This window comes from Anthonomus grandis, chromosome 7 (assembly GCF_022605725.1).
Source record: "Anthonomus grandis grandis chromosome 7, icAntGran1.3, whole genome shotgun sequence".
Classification (NCBI taxonomy): Eukaryota; Metazoa; Arthropoda; class Insecta; order Coleoptera; family Curculionidae; genus Anthonomus; species Anthonomus grandis.
Window position 1 is genome coordinate 33,621,180 of NC_065552.1, and position 13,288 is coordinate 33,634,467.

A 13,288-nucleotide genomic window follows, 5' to 3' on the forward strand; every position below is an offset into this window, starting at 1 on the left:
CGATTTTTCGCATTTTCAAAGTGCTATAATTCCCTTAGTTTTTCTCAAAACTCATTATAACCCGGTGTTTTCGTGTTGTAGGTGATGGGAACAAGCCGCTGGTATAGTTAGTTCAAATTTAAAAAAAATCAATTTTTGGTGAAAAATTCGATACGGGGGGGTATACCCTGAAAATGAAAAATCTCAAACTTTGGAGGTCCATATCTCGGCTTCTATGGGCCCTATCGGGAAAATTCCAACGGTTTTGACTTAGTTTCGTCGTCCTGAATCCAACGAGACCATCCGCAAGGTCGTAGCTCCCATATTAGCTGAGATCTGGCATTTTTGTGGCCCATTTTTGGGCTCAAAAACGGGGTCGAAAATTGACTTTTTTCCGAATTTTCAAAGTGCTATAATTCCACCTGTTCTGGTCGAATTCTGTTATAATCCGGTGTTTTCGTAATGTGGGTGATGGGAATAAGCCGCTGATAGAGGTTTCTATAGCTATTTTCGGGTTTAAAGAAAATCGATTTTTCGCATCTTCAAAGTGCTATAATTCCCTTAGTTTTTCTCAAAACTCATTATAACCCGGTGTTTTCGTGTTGTAGGTGATGGGAACAAGCCGCTGGTATAGTTAGTTCAAATTTAAAAAAAATCAATTTTTGGTGAAAAATTCGATACGGGGGGGTATACCCTGAAAATGAAAAATCTCAAACTTTGGAGGTCCATATCTCGGCTTCTATGGGCCCTATCGGGAAAATTCTAACGGTTTTGACTTAGTTTCGTCGTCCTGAATCCAACGAGACCATCCGCAAGGTCGTAGCTCCCATATTAGCTGAGATCTGGCATTTTTGTGGCCCATTTTTGGGCTCAAAAACGGGGTCGAAAATTGACTTTTTTCCGAATTTTCAAAGTGCTATAATTCCACCTGTTCTGGTCGAATTCTGTTATAATCCGGTGTTTTCGTAATGTGGGTGATGGGAATAAGCCGCTGATAGAGGTTTCTATAGCTATTTTCGGGTTTAAAGAAAATCGATTTTTCGCATCTTCAAAGTGCTATAATTCCCTTAGTTTTTCTCAAAACTCATTATAACCCGGTGTTTTCGTGTTGTAGGTGATGGGAACAAGCCGCTGGTATAGTTAGTTCAAATTTAAAAAAAATCAATTTTTGGTGAAAAATTCGATACGGGGGGGTATACCCTGAAAATGAAAAATCTCAAACTTTGGAGGTCCATATCTCGGCTTCTATGGGCCCTATCGGGAAAATTCCAACGGTTTTGCCTTAGTTTCGTCGTCCTGAATCCAACGAGACCATCCGCAAGGTCGTAGCTCCCATATTAGCTGAGATCTGGCATTTTTGTGGCCCATTTTTGGGCTCAAAAACGGGGTCGAAAATTGACTTTTTTCCGAATTTTCAAAGTGGTATAATTCCACCTGTTCTGGTCGAATTCTGTTATAATCCGGTATTTTCGTAATGTGGGTGATGGGAATAAGCCGCTGATAGAGCTTTCTATAGCTATTTTCGGGTTTAAAGAAAATCGATTTTTCGCATCTTTAAAGTGCTATAATTCCCTTAGTTTTTCTCAAAACTCATTATAACCCGGTGTTTTCGTGTTGTAGGTGATGGGAACAAGCCGCTGGTATAGTTAGTTCAAATTTAAAAAAAATCAATTTTTGGTGAAAAATTCGATACGGGGGGGTATACCCTGAAAATGAAAAATCTCAAACTTTGGAGGTTTATATCTCGGCTTCTATGAGCCCTATCGGGAAAATTCCAACGGTTTTCTCTTAGTTTCGTCGTCCTGAATCCAACGAGACCATCCGCAAGGTCGTAGCTCCCATATTAGCTGAGATCTGGCATTTTTGTGGCCCATTTTTGGGCTCAAAAACGGGGTCGAAAATTGACTTTTTTCCGAATTTTCAAAGTGCTATAATTCCACCTGTTCTGGTCGAATTCTGTTATAATCCGGTATTTTCGTAATGTGGGTGATGGGAATAAGCCGCTGATAGAGGTTTCTATAGCTATTTTCGGGTTTAAAGAAAATCGATTTTTCGCATTTTCAAAGTGCTATAATTCCCTTAGTTTTTCTCAAAACTCATTATAACCCGGTGTTTTCGTGTTGTAGGTGATGGGAACAAGCCGCTGGTATAGTTAGTTCAAATTTAAAAAAAATCAATTTTTGGTGAAAAATTCGATACGGGGGGGTATACCCTGAAAATGAAAAATCTCAAACTTTGGAGGTCCATATCTCGGCTTCTATGGGCCCTATCGGGAAATTTCCAACGGTTTTGACTTAGTTTCGTCGTCCTGAATCCAACGAGACCATCCGCAAGATCGTAGCTCCCATATTAGCTGAGATCTCGCATTTTTGTGGCCCATTTTTGGGCTCAAAAACGGGGTCGAAAATTGACTTTTTTCCGAATTTTCAAAGTGGTATAATTCCACCTGTTCTGGTCGAATTCTGTTATAATCCGGTGTTTTCGTAATGTGGGTGATGGGAATAAGCCGCTGATAGAGGTTTCTATAGCTATTTTCGGGTTTAAAGAAAATCGATTTTTCGCATCTTCAAAGTGCTATAATTCCATTAGTTTTTCTCAAAACTCATTAGAACCCGGTGTTTTCGTGTTGTAGGTGACGGGAACAAGCCGCTGGTATAGTTAGTTCAAATTTAAAAAAAAATCAATTTTTGGTGAAAAATTCGATACGGGGGGGTATACCCTGAAAATGAAAAATCTCAAACTTTGGAGGTCCATATCTCGGCTTCTATGGGCCCTATCGGGAAAATTCCAACGGTTTTGTCTTAGTTTCGTCGTCCTGAATCCAACGAGACCATCCGCAAGGTCGTAGCTCCCATATTAGCTGAGATCTGGCATTTTTGTGGCCCATTTTTGGGCTCAAAAACGGGGTCGAAAATTGACTTTTTTCCGAATTTTCAAAGTGCTATAATTCCACCTGTTCTGGTCGAATTCTGTTATAATCCGGTGTTTTCGTAATGTGGGTGATGGGAATAAGCCGCTGATAGAGGTTTCTATAGCTATTTTCGGGTTTAAAGAAAATCGATTTTTCGCATCTTCAAAGTGCTATAATTCCCTTAGTTTTTCTCAAAACTCATTATAACCCGGTGTTTTCGTGTTGTAGGTGATGGGAACAAGCCGCTGGTATAGTTAGTTCAAATTTAAAAAAAATCAATTTTTGGTGAAAAATTCGATACGGGGGGGTATACCCTGAAAATGAAAAATCTCAAACTTTGGAGGTCCATATCTCGGCTTCTATGGGCCCTATCGGGAAAATTCCAACGGTTTTGACTTAGTTTTGTCGTCCTGAATCCAACGAGACCATCCGCAAGGTCGTAGCTCCCATATTAGCTGAGATCTGGCATTTTTGTGGCCCATTTTTGGGCTCAAAAACGGGGTCGAAAATTGACTTTTTTCCGAATTTTCAAAGTGCTATAATTCCACCTGTTCTGGTCGAATTCTGTTATAATCCGGTATTTTCGTAATGTGGGTGATGGGAATAAGCCGCTGATAGAGGTTTCTATAGCTATTTTCGGGTTTAAAGAAAATCGATTTTTCGCATCTTTAAAGTGCTATAATTCCCTTAGTTTTTCTCAAAACTCATTATAACCCGGTGTTTTCGTGTTGTAGGTGATGGGAACAAGCCGCTGGTATAGTTAGTTCAAATTTAAAAAAAATCAATTTTTGGTGAAAAATTCGATACGGGGGGGTATACCCTGAAAATGAAAAATCTCAAACTTTGGAGGTTTATATCTCGGCTTCTATGAGCCCTATCGGGAAAATTCCAACGGTTTTCTCTTAGTTTCGTCGTCCTGAATCCAACGAGACCATCCGCAAGGTCGTAGCTCCCATATTAGCTGAGATCTGGCATTTTTGTAGCCCATTTTTGGGCTCAAAAACGGGGTCGAAAATTGACTTTTTTCCGAATTTTCAAAGTGCTATAATTCCACCTGTTCTGGTCGAATTCTGTTATAATCCGGTATTTTCGTAATGTGGGTGATGGGAATAAGCCGCTGATAGAGGTTTCTATAGCTATTTTCGGGTTTAAAGAAAATCGATTTTTCGCATTTTCAAAGTGCTATAATTCCCTTAGTTTTTCTCAAAACTCATTATAACCCGGTGTTTTCGTGTTGTAGGTGATGGGAACAAGCCGCTGGTATAGTTAGTTCAAATTTAAAAAAAATCAATTTTTGGTGAAAAATTCGATACGGGGGGGTATACCCTGAAAATGAAAAATCTCAAACTTTGGAGGTTTATATCTCGGCTTCTATGGGCCCTATCGGGAAAATTCCAACGGTTTTGTCTTAGTTTCGTCGTCCTGAATCCAACGAGACCATCCGCAAGGTCGTAGCTCCCATATTAGCCGAGATCTGGCATTTTTGTAGCCCATTTTTGGGCTCAAAAACGGGGTCGAAAATTGACTTTTTTCCGAATTTTCAAAGTGCTATAATTCCACCTGTTCTGGTCGAATTCTGTTATAATCCGGTATTTTCGTAATGTGGGTGATGGGAATAAGCCGCTGATAGAGGTTTCTATAGCTATTTTCGGGTTTAAAGAAAATCGATTTTTCGCATCTTCAAAGTGCTATAATTCCCTTAGTTTTTCTCAAAACTCATTATAACCCGGTGTTTTCGTGTTGTAGGTGATGGGAACAAGCCGCTGGTATAGTTAGTTCAAATTTAAAAAAAATCAATTTTTGGTGAAAAATTCGATACGGGGGGGTATACCCTGAAAATGAAAAATCTCAAACTTTGGAGGTCCATATCTCGGCTTCTATGGGCCCTATCGGGAAAATTCCAACGGTTTTCTCTTAGTTTCGTCGTCCTGAATCCAACGAGACCATCCGCAAGGTCGTAGCTCCCATATTAGCTGAGATCTGGCATTTTTGTAGCCCATTTTTGGGCTCAAAAACGGGGTCGAAAATTGACTTTTTTCCGAATTTTCAAAGTGCTATAATTCCACCTGTTCTGGTCGAATTCTGTTATAATCCGGTATTTTCGTAATGTGGGTGATGGGAATAAGCCGCTGATAGAGGTTTCTATAGCTATTTTCGGGTTTAAAGAAAATCGATTTTTCGCATCTTCAAAGTGCTATAATTCCCTTAGTTTTTCTCAAAACTCATTATAACCCGGTGTTTTCGTGTTGTAGGTGATGGGAACAAGCCGCTGGTATAGTTAGTTCAAATTTAAAAAAAATCAATTTTTGGTGAAAAATTCGATACGGGGGGGTATACCCTGAAAATGAAAAATCTCAAACTTTGGAGGTCCATATCTCGGCTTCTATGGGCCCTATCGGGAAAATTCCAACGGTTTTCTCTTAGTTTCGTCGTCCTGAATCCAACGAGACCATCCGCAAGGTCGTAGCTCCCATATTAGCTGAGATCTGGCATTTTTGTGGCCCATTTTTGGGCTCAAAAACGGGGTCGAAAATTGACTTTTTTCCGAATTTTCAAAGTGCTATAATTCCACCTGTTCTGGTCGAATTCTGTTATAATCCGGTGTTTTCGTAATGTGGGTGATGGGAATAAGCCGCTGATAGAGGTTTCTATAGCTATTTTCGGGTTTAAAGAAAATCGATTTTTCGCATCTTCAAAGTGCTATAATTCCCTTAGTTTTTCTCAAAACTCATTATAACCCGGTGTTTTCGTGTTGTAGGTGATGGGAACAAGCCGCTGGTATAGTTAGTTCAAATTTAAAAAAAATCAATTTTTGGTGAAAAATTCGATACGGGGGGGTATACCCTGAAAATGAAAAATCTCAAACTTTGGAGGTTTATATCTCGGCTTCTATGGGCCCTATCGGGAAAATTCCAACGGTTTTGTCTTAGTTTCGTCGTCCTGAATCCAACGAGACCATCCGCAAGGTCGTAGCTCCCATATTAGCCGAGATCTGGCATTTTTGTAGCCCATTTTTGGGCTCAAAAACGGGGTCGAAAATTGACTTTTTTCCGAATTTTCAAAGTGCTATAATTCCACCTGTTCTGGTCGAATTCTGTTATAATCCGGTGTTTTCGTAATGTGGGTGATGGGAATAAGCCGCTGATAGAGGTTTCTATAGCTATTTTCGGGTTTAAAGAAAATCGATTTTTCGCATCTTCAAAGTGCTATAATTCCCTTAGTTTTTCTCAAAACTCATTATAACCCGGTGTTTTCGTGTTGTAGGTGATGGGAACAAGCCGCTGGTATAGTTAGTTCAAATTTAAAAAAAATCAATTTTTGGTGAAAAATTCGATACGGGGGGGTATACCCTGAAAATGAAAAATCTCAAACTTTGGAGGTCCATATCTCGGCTTCTATGGGCCCTATCGGGAAAATTCCAACGGTTTTGACTTAGTTTTGTCGTCCTGAATCCAACGAGACCATCCGCAAGGTCGTAGCTCCCATATTAGCTGAGATCTGGCATTTTTGTGGCCCATTTTTGGGCTCAAAAACGGGGTCGAAAATTGACTTTTTTCCGAATTTTCAAAGTGCTATAATTCCACCTGTTCTGGTCGAATTCTGTTATAATCCGGTATTTTCGTAATGTGGGTGATGGGAATAAGCCGCTGATAGAGGTTTCTATAGCTATTTTCGGGTTTAAAGAAAATCGATTTTTCGCATTTTCAAAGTGCTATAATTCCCTTAGTTTTTCTCAAAACTCATTATAACCCGGTGTTTTCGTGTTGTAGGTGATGGGAACAAGCCGCTGGTATAGTTAGTTCAAATTTAAAAAAAATCAATTTTTGGTGAAAAATTCGATACGGGGGGGTATACCCTGAAAATGAAAAATCTCAAACTTTGGAGGTCCATATCTCGGCTTCTATGGGCCCTATCGGGAAAATTCCAACGGTTTTCTCTTAGTTTCGTCGTCCTGAATCCAACGAGACCATCCGCAAGGTCGTAGCTCCCATATTAGCCGAGATCTGGCATTTTTGTAGCCCATTTTTGGGCTCAAAAACGGGGTCGAAAATTGACTTTTTTCCGAATTTTCAAAGTGCTATAATTCCACCTGTTCTGGTCGAATTCTGTTATAATCCGGTATTTTCGTAATGTGGGTGATGGGAATAAGCCGCTGATAGAGGTTTCTATAGCTATTTTCGGGTTTAAAGGAAATCGATTTTTCGCATCTTCAAAGTGCTATAATTCCCTTAGTTTTTCTCAAAACTCATTATAACCCGGTGTTTTCGTGTTGTAGGTGATGGGAACAAGCCGCTGGTATAGTTAGTTCAAATTTAAAAAAAATCAATTTTTGGTGAAAAATTCGATACGGGGGGGTATACCCTGAAAATGAAAAATCTCAAACTTTGGAGGTTTATATCTCGGCTTCTATGGGCCCTATCGGGAAAATTCCAACGGTTTTCTCTTAGTTTCGTCGTCCTGAATCCAACGAGACCATCCGCAAGGTCGTAGCTCCCATATTAGCCGAGATCTGGCATTTTTGTAGCCCATTTTTGGGCTCAAAAACGGGGTCGAAAATTGACTTTTTTCCGAATTTTCAAAGTGCTATAATTCCACCTGTTCTGGTCGAATTCTGTTATAATCCGGTATTTTCGTAATGTGGGTGATGGGAATAAGCCGCTGATAGAGGTTTCTATAGCTATTTTCGGGTTTAAAGAAAATCGATTTTTCGCATCTTCAAAGTGCTATAATTCCCTTAGTTTTTCTCAAAACTCATTATAACCCGGTGTTTTCGTGTTGTAGGTGATGGGAACAAGCCGCTGGTATAGTTAGTTCAAATTTAAAAAAAATCAATTTTTGGTGAAAAATTCGATACGGGGGGGTATACCCTGAAAATGAAAAATCTCAAACTTTGGAGGTTTATATCTCGGCTTCTATGGGCCCTATCAGGAAAATTCCAACGGTTTTCTCTTAGTTTCGTCGTCCTGAATCCAACGAGACCATCCGCAAGGTCGTAGCTCCCATATTAGCCGAGATCTGGCATTTTTGTAGCCCATTTTTGGGCTCAAAAACGGGGTCGAAAATTGACTTTTTTCCGAATTTTCAAAGTGCTATAATTCCACCTGTTCTGGTCGAATTCTGTTATAATCCGGTATTTTCGTAATGTGGGTGATGGGAATAAGCCGCTGATAGAGGTTTCTATAGCTATTTTCGGGTTTAAAGAAAATCGATTTTTCGCATCTTCAAAGTGCTATAATTCCCTTAGTTTTTCTCAAAACTCATTATAACCCGGTGTTTTCGTGTTGTAGGTGATGGGAACAAGCCGCTGGTATAGTTAGTTCAAATTTAAAAAAAATCAATTTTTGGTGAAAAATTCGATACGGGGGGGTATACCCTGAAAATGAAAAATCTCAAACTTTGGAGGTCCATATCTCGACTTCTATGGGCCCTATCGGGAAAATTCCAACGGTTTTCTCTTAGTTTCGTCGTCCTGAATCCAACGAGACCATCCGCAAGGTCGTAGCTCCCATATTAGCTGAGATCTGGCATTTTTGTGGCCCATTTTTGGGCTCAAAAACGGGGTCGAAAATTGACTTTTTTCCGAATTTTCAAAGTGCTATAATTCCACCTGTTCTGGTCGAATTCTGTTATAATCCGGTGTTTTCGTAATGTGGGTGATGGGAATAAGCCGCTGATAGAGGTTTCTATAGCTATTTTCGGGTTTAAAGAAAATCGATTTTTCGCATTTTCAAAGTGCTATAATTCCCTTAGTTTTTCTCAAAACTCATTATAACCCGGTGTTTTCGTGTTGTAGGTGATGGAAACAAGCCGCTGGTATAGTAAGTTCAAATTTAAAAAAAATCAATTTTTGGTGAAAAATTCGATACGGGGGGGTATACCCTAAAAATGAAAAATCTCAAAATTTGGAGGTCCATATCTCGGCTTCTATGGGCCCTATCGGGAAAATTCCAACGGTTTTGACTTAGTTTCGTCGTCCTGAATCCAACGAGACCATCCGCAAGGTCGTAGCTCCCATATTAGCTGAGATCTCGCATTTTTGTGGCCCATTTTTGGGCTCAAAAACGGGGTCGAAAATTGACTTTTTTCCGAATTTTCAAAGTGGTATAATTCCACCTGTTCTGGTCGAATTCTGTTATAATCCGGTGTTTTCGTAATGTGGGTGATGGGAATAAGCCGCTGATAGAGGTTTCTATAGCTATTTTCGGGTTTAAAGAAAATCGATTTTTCGCATTTTCAAAGTGCTATAATTCCCTTAGTTTTTCTCAAAACTCATTATAACCCGGTGTTTTCGTGTTGTAGGTGATGGGAACAAGCCGCTGGTATAGTTAGTTCAAATTTTAAAAAAATCAATTTTTGGTGAAAAATTCGATACGGAGGGGTATACCCTGAAAATGAAAAATCTCAAACTTTGGAGGTCCATATCTCGGCTTCTATGGGCCCTATCGGGAAAATTCCAACGGTTTTGACTTAGATTCGTCGTCCTGAATCCAACGAGACCATCCGCAAAGTCGTAGCTCCCATATTAGCTGAGATCTGGCATTTTTGTGGCCCATTTTTGGGCTCAAAAACGGGGTCTAAAATTGACTTTTTTCCGAATTTTCAAAGTGCTATAATTCCACCTGTTCTGGTCGAATTCTGTTATAATCCGGTATTTTCGTAATGTGGGTGATGGGAATAAGCCGCTGATAGAGGTTTCTATAGCTATTTTCGGGTTTAAAGAAAATCGATTTTTCGCATTTTCAAAGTGCTATAATTCCCTTAGTTTTTCTCGAAACTCATTATAACCCGGTGTTTTCGTGTTGTAGGTGATGGGAACAAGCCGCTGGTATAGTTAGTTCATATTTTAAAAAAATCAATTTTTGGTGAAAAATTCGATACGGGGGGGTATACCCTAAAAATGAAAAATCCTAAACTTTGGAGGTCCATATCTCGGCTTCTATGGGCCCAATCGGGAAAATTCCAACGGTTTTGTCTTAGTTTCGTCGTTCTGAATCCAACGAGACCATCCGGAAGGTCGTAGCTTTTACGATAGCCGAGATATGGCATTTTTGATGCCCATTTTTGGCCTCAAAAACGAGGTCAAAAAGTGACAATTTCCGAATTTTCAAAAAGCTCTCATTTCCTTATTTCTGATCGTATCCTGGTATAACCCGGTATTTTCGTGATCTATTTGATGAGAACAATCCGCTGGTATAATTAGTTTAAATTCGATAAAAAAAAATTTTCTGAAAAAAATCGAAACGGGGGTGTATACCCGAAAAATGAAAAAACTCAAACTTTGAATGCCGATATCTCGGCTTCTATGGGAGCTATCGGAAAATTCCGACGGTTTTGTCTTAATCTCGTCCTTCTAAATCCAACGAGACTATTTGCAAGGTCGTAGCTTTTACGATAGCCGAGATATGGCATTTTTGATGCCCATTTTTGGCGTCAAAAACGAGGTCGTAAAAAATACTCGATTTTTTAGTTCTGCTCGGATTCCCTTATATCCCGGTATTTTCGTAATCTACTTGATGAGAACAATCTGCTGGTATAGTTAGTTCGAATTCTAAAAAAAAAATTTCTGAAAAAAATCGATACGGGGGGCTTATCTCCTGATTTCTCATCCTATCCTTCAAAGAGATTCCCAACATTGCTCGCTCCATTGTCCTTTGAGCTACTCTAAGCGGACTCTTGCTATACTGGTTTTATGACATTGTCTCCAGACCATACGTCGCCACAGGTAATACGTACATATCATGCACTTTTCGTTTTAAGCTTATTGGGATATAATCTTAGCAACTTTTTAACATGTTTTTATACTGAAGGTTCGATAAATATTTTTTATACCGTAATAAAAATGTACTTACCATTGTATAAAGCTACTTTACACTTAAGTTAAGTCAAAGTGCAATAATGTAATAATCGTTATTCTAGTAAACAGTATATAGAGAGAACAAATAATATACACTATAATCATACAGCCACCCCTGTTTCCATTTATCGCTTCCCTAGTTTTGTACCAAGTTTTAGTGTCTTCTTACTGCTTTATATCTTTAGCCGTTGACAAGTGGCTCGTTATTATAATGGTTGGTATAAATTATAACTCGCGCCGGGAAGTAGTTAATAATTCAAAATTTTCTTTAATAAAGTGGAAATTTGCCTTTCGTTTGTTTGTCATTAAAGTGATTTGATAAAAGGGTGATATATGAATTTAGTAAAAATTAAGAAAGTAACTCCTTAAGTGCTTAGATTTTATTTTAAAAGAAATATGAAAAGTCTGTTTAAAATAGATTGTTTTCTGTTTTGTTCACTTATATTTGAGTCCTTAGGTAAGCTTAAAAAGGTGACTTCAATGGTGCATACCTGATAAATTTTTCCCTTGACTTTCTTGAAAGAACCAGCTAATGATACAAAAAAACCCAATAATTGCCGCCTCATTTACCATGATCTTTAGCGCGACAAGTGTTTATTAAATTAATTTACACTGCACAGGAACCTGAGGAACATGTGGCTCATATTTTTTGTCGCCCGAAAACATATGCGTATCGCTTTAACACTTTTTCTAAGGCCACTGCACTATAATTTAAACACGTTATACGGCATAAGTTCGCATCATGTTAATGCACTTTTAAAAATAGAGGCCGAAAAAACGGATGAAAAAGGCTAATCACTGTTTTGAATGCTTTTTTTGTTCAGTTGAACCTGTCGTAACGATTTTTTTTGATATTACGTGTCGGCATTTAACAGTTACTAAATAGATAAGTAGTTTTTTGTTATGTTATAATTTATTAATTTATTTAAAATAGTTCATATTAATTTTTTCGTGTAAATTAAGCAGAATATATCTTTTTCAAAAGAATTTTGCGTGTAGAGATAATTTCCAGTTAATGTAGAATGGATTGCACATTTTTTGGGGAAAAGTGACGAAAAACGAGGACGAACTAACAAAGATGGAAACGTTTTTAAGACATATATCCGATCCTGGTGAGTTGCTGCAGTAATAAATTATAATTACAAAGGTTTAAAATTGCATATAATGAGGTCTTAGGTTCCTAGATAGGAGTGGTTGGAGATATCGGTATTAGTCAACCTACAGTATCCAACGCTGTCAAATTTGTCACACAGTAAATGGTTAACAAAGCAAATACCTGGATTCGTTTCCCTTAAGTGATTTAGACATATTGATTCAATAAAAGTTTTTCTAAAATGTTGTTTATTTAAGGAAAGTTTAGAGGCTACAAAAGTACGCCAGTTGGGAAAATATAGGTTTCCTACCGTAATTGGTATCATAGTCTGTATCCTAATTAAAATCAAAAAGATTCATCAAAAGCAACATAACCATGAATATATTTGTAGAGAACAGTTACCCGCAATCAATGGTCAACGCTGATAAACTTATAAAATATTTTTACTTTTCTGTTATTAGGCAAAAACTATATATATACGACAAATTTTTCGATTATATATTATTAATATTATTATATAATATTATTATTATATATTTTTCGATTATATACGACAAACTATATATATACGACAAATCTCTTCTTTTTTAGTCGGGCTTACACGGGTCAAGTAAACGGTGAAATTATTTGCCTTTGTACTTGCGTGGTTACATTCTAATTTACTTGATCTACAGAGACGGCATTTACATTAATAATATGATGACCCACTAGTAACTTTTTTTTTACAAACCCCTAGTTTCTTTATTCACACACAGTTCACATTTTAAGTACGATATCCTCCTAGTTACGCTTATAATCTACTAGTAATTTGTCTACAAACCTCTAGTTTCGTTTTGCATTTATTCCTTTTAACATTCAAGTACAACATTTAAGACTTATGAACCCCAACATATTTTTACTATGCACTCATACTTTCCTCTCCGGAGCGTTTTATTTTTAGATACAATTACGGAGCTTGATGAACGACTACCAAAACGATATGTGACTATAAAAAAAAACAATTTAAAAAAATAATAAAAGGGAAGAATCTTGGCGGAAGGAACTCTTGGACATTATGGAGCATAGTTATTTAAATAGGTACTCTTACTTATAAATTTTTGATTCATTCCATCCAGTAGATATGCAAGTCGACAGTTTAAAATATAGTGGCAAGTCTTATAATCATACGAAATTGTGTTGTTAATCTCACAAATACTCTCCTGGAAGAACTTGAGCAAGGGAGATTGATGCTGAAAAAAGGATATGGTGTCAAGAATGCCTTACATGGAAAGGAAGTGAAGAAGCTGAAGAGGATCCTAAAGAATACAGAACGAAGCTCAGAATTACTGCTGACAAATTTGACTATTTATTAGGCTTAATAACGCCATTAATCCACTATTCTCAGAGACGATATCAAACCAGAAACAATGTTGGAAGTAACCTTAAATTATCCAGCAATTGGTAAAAATTA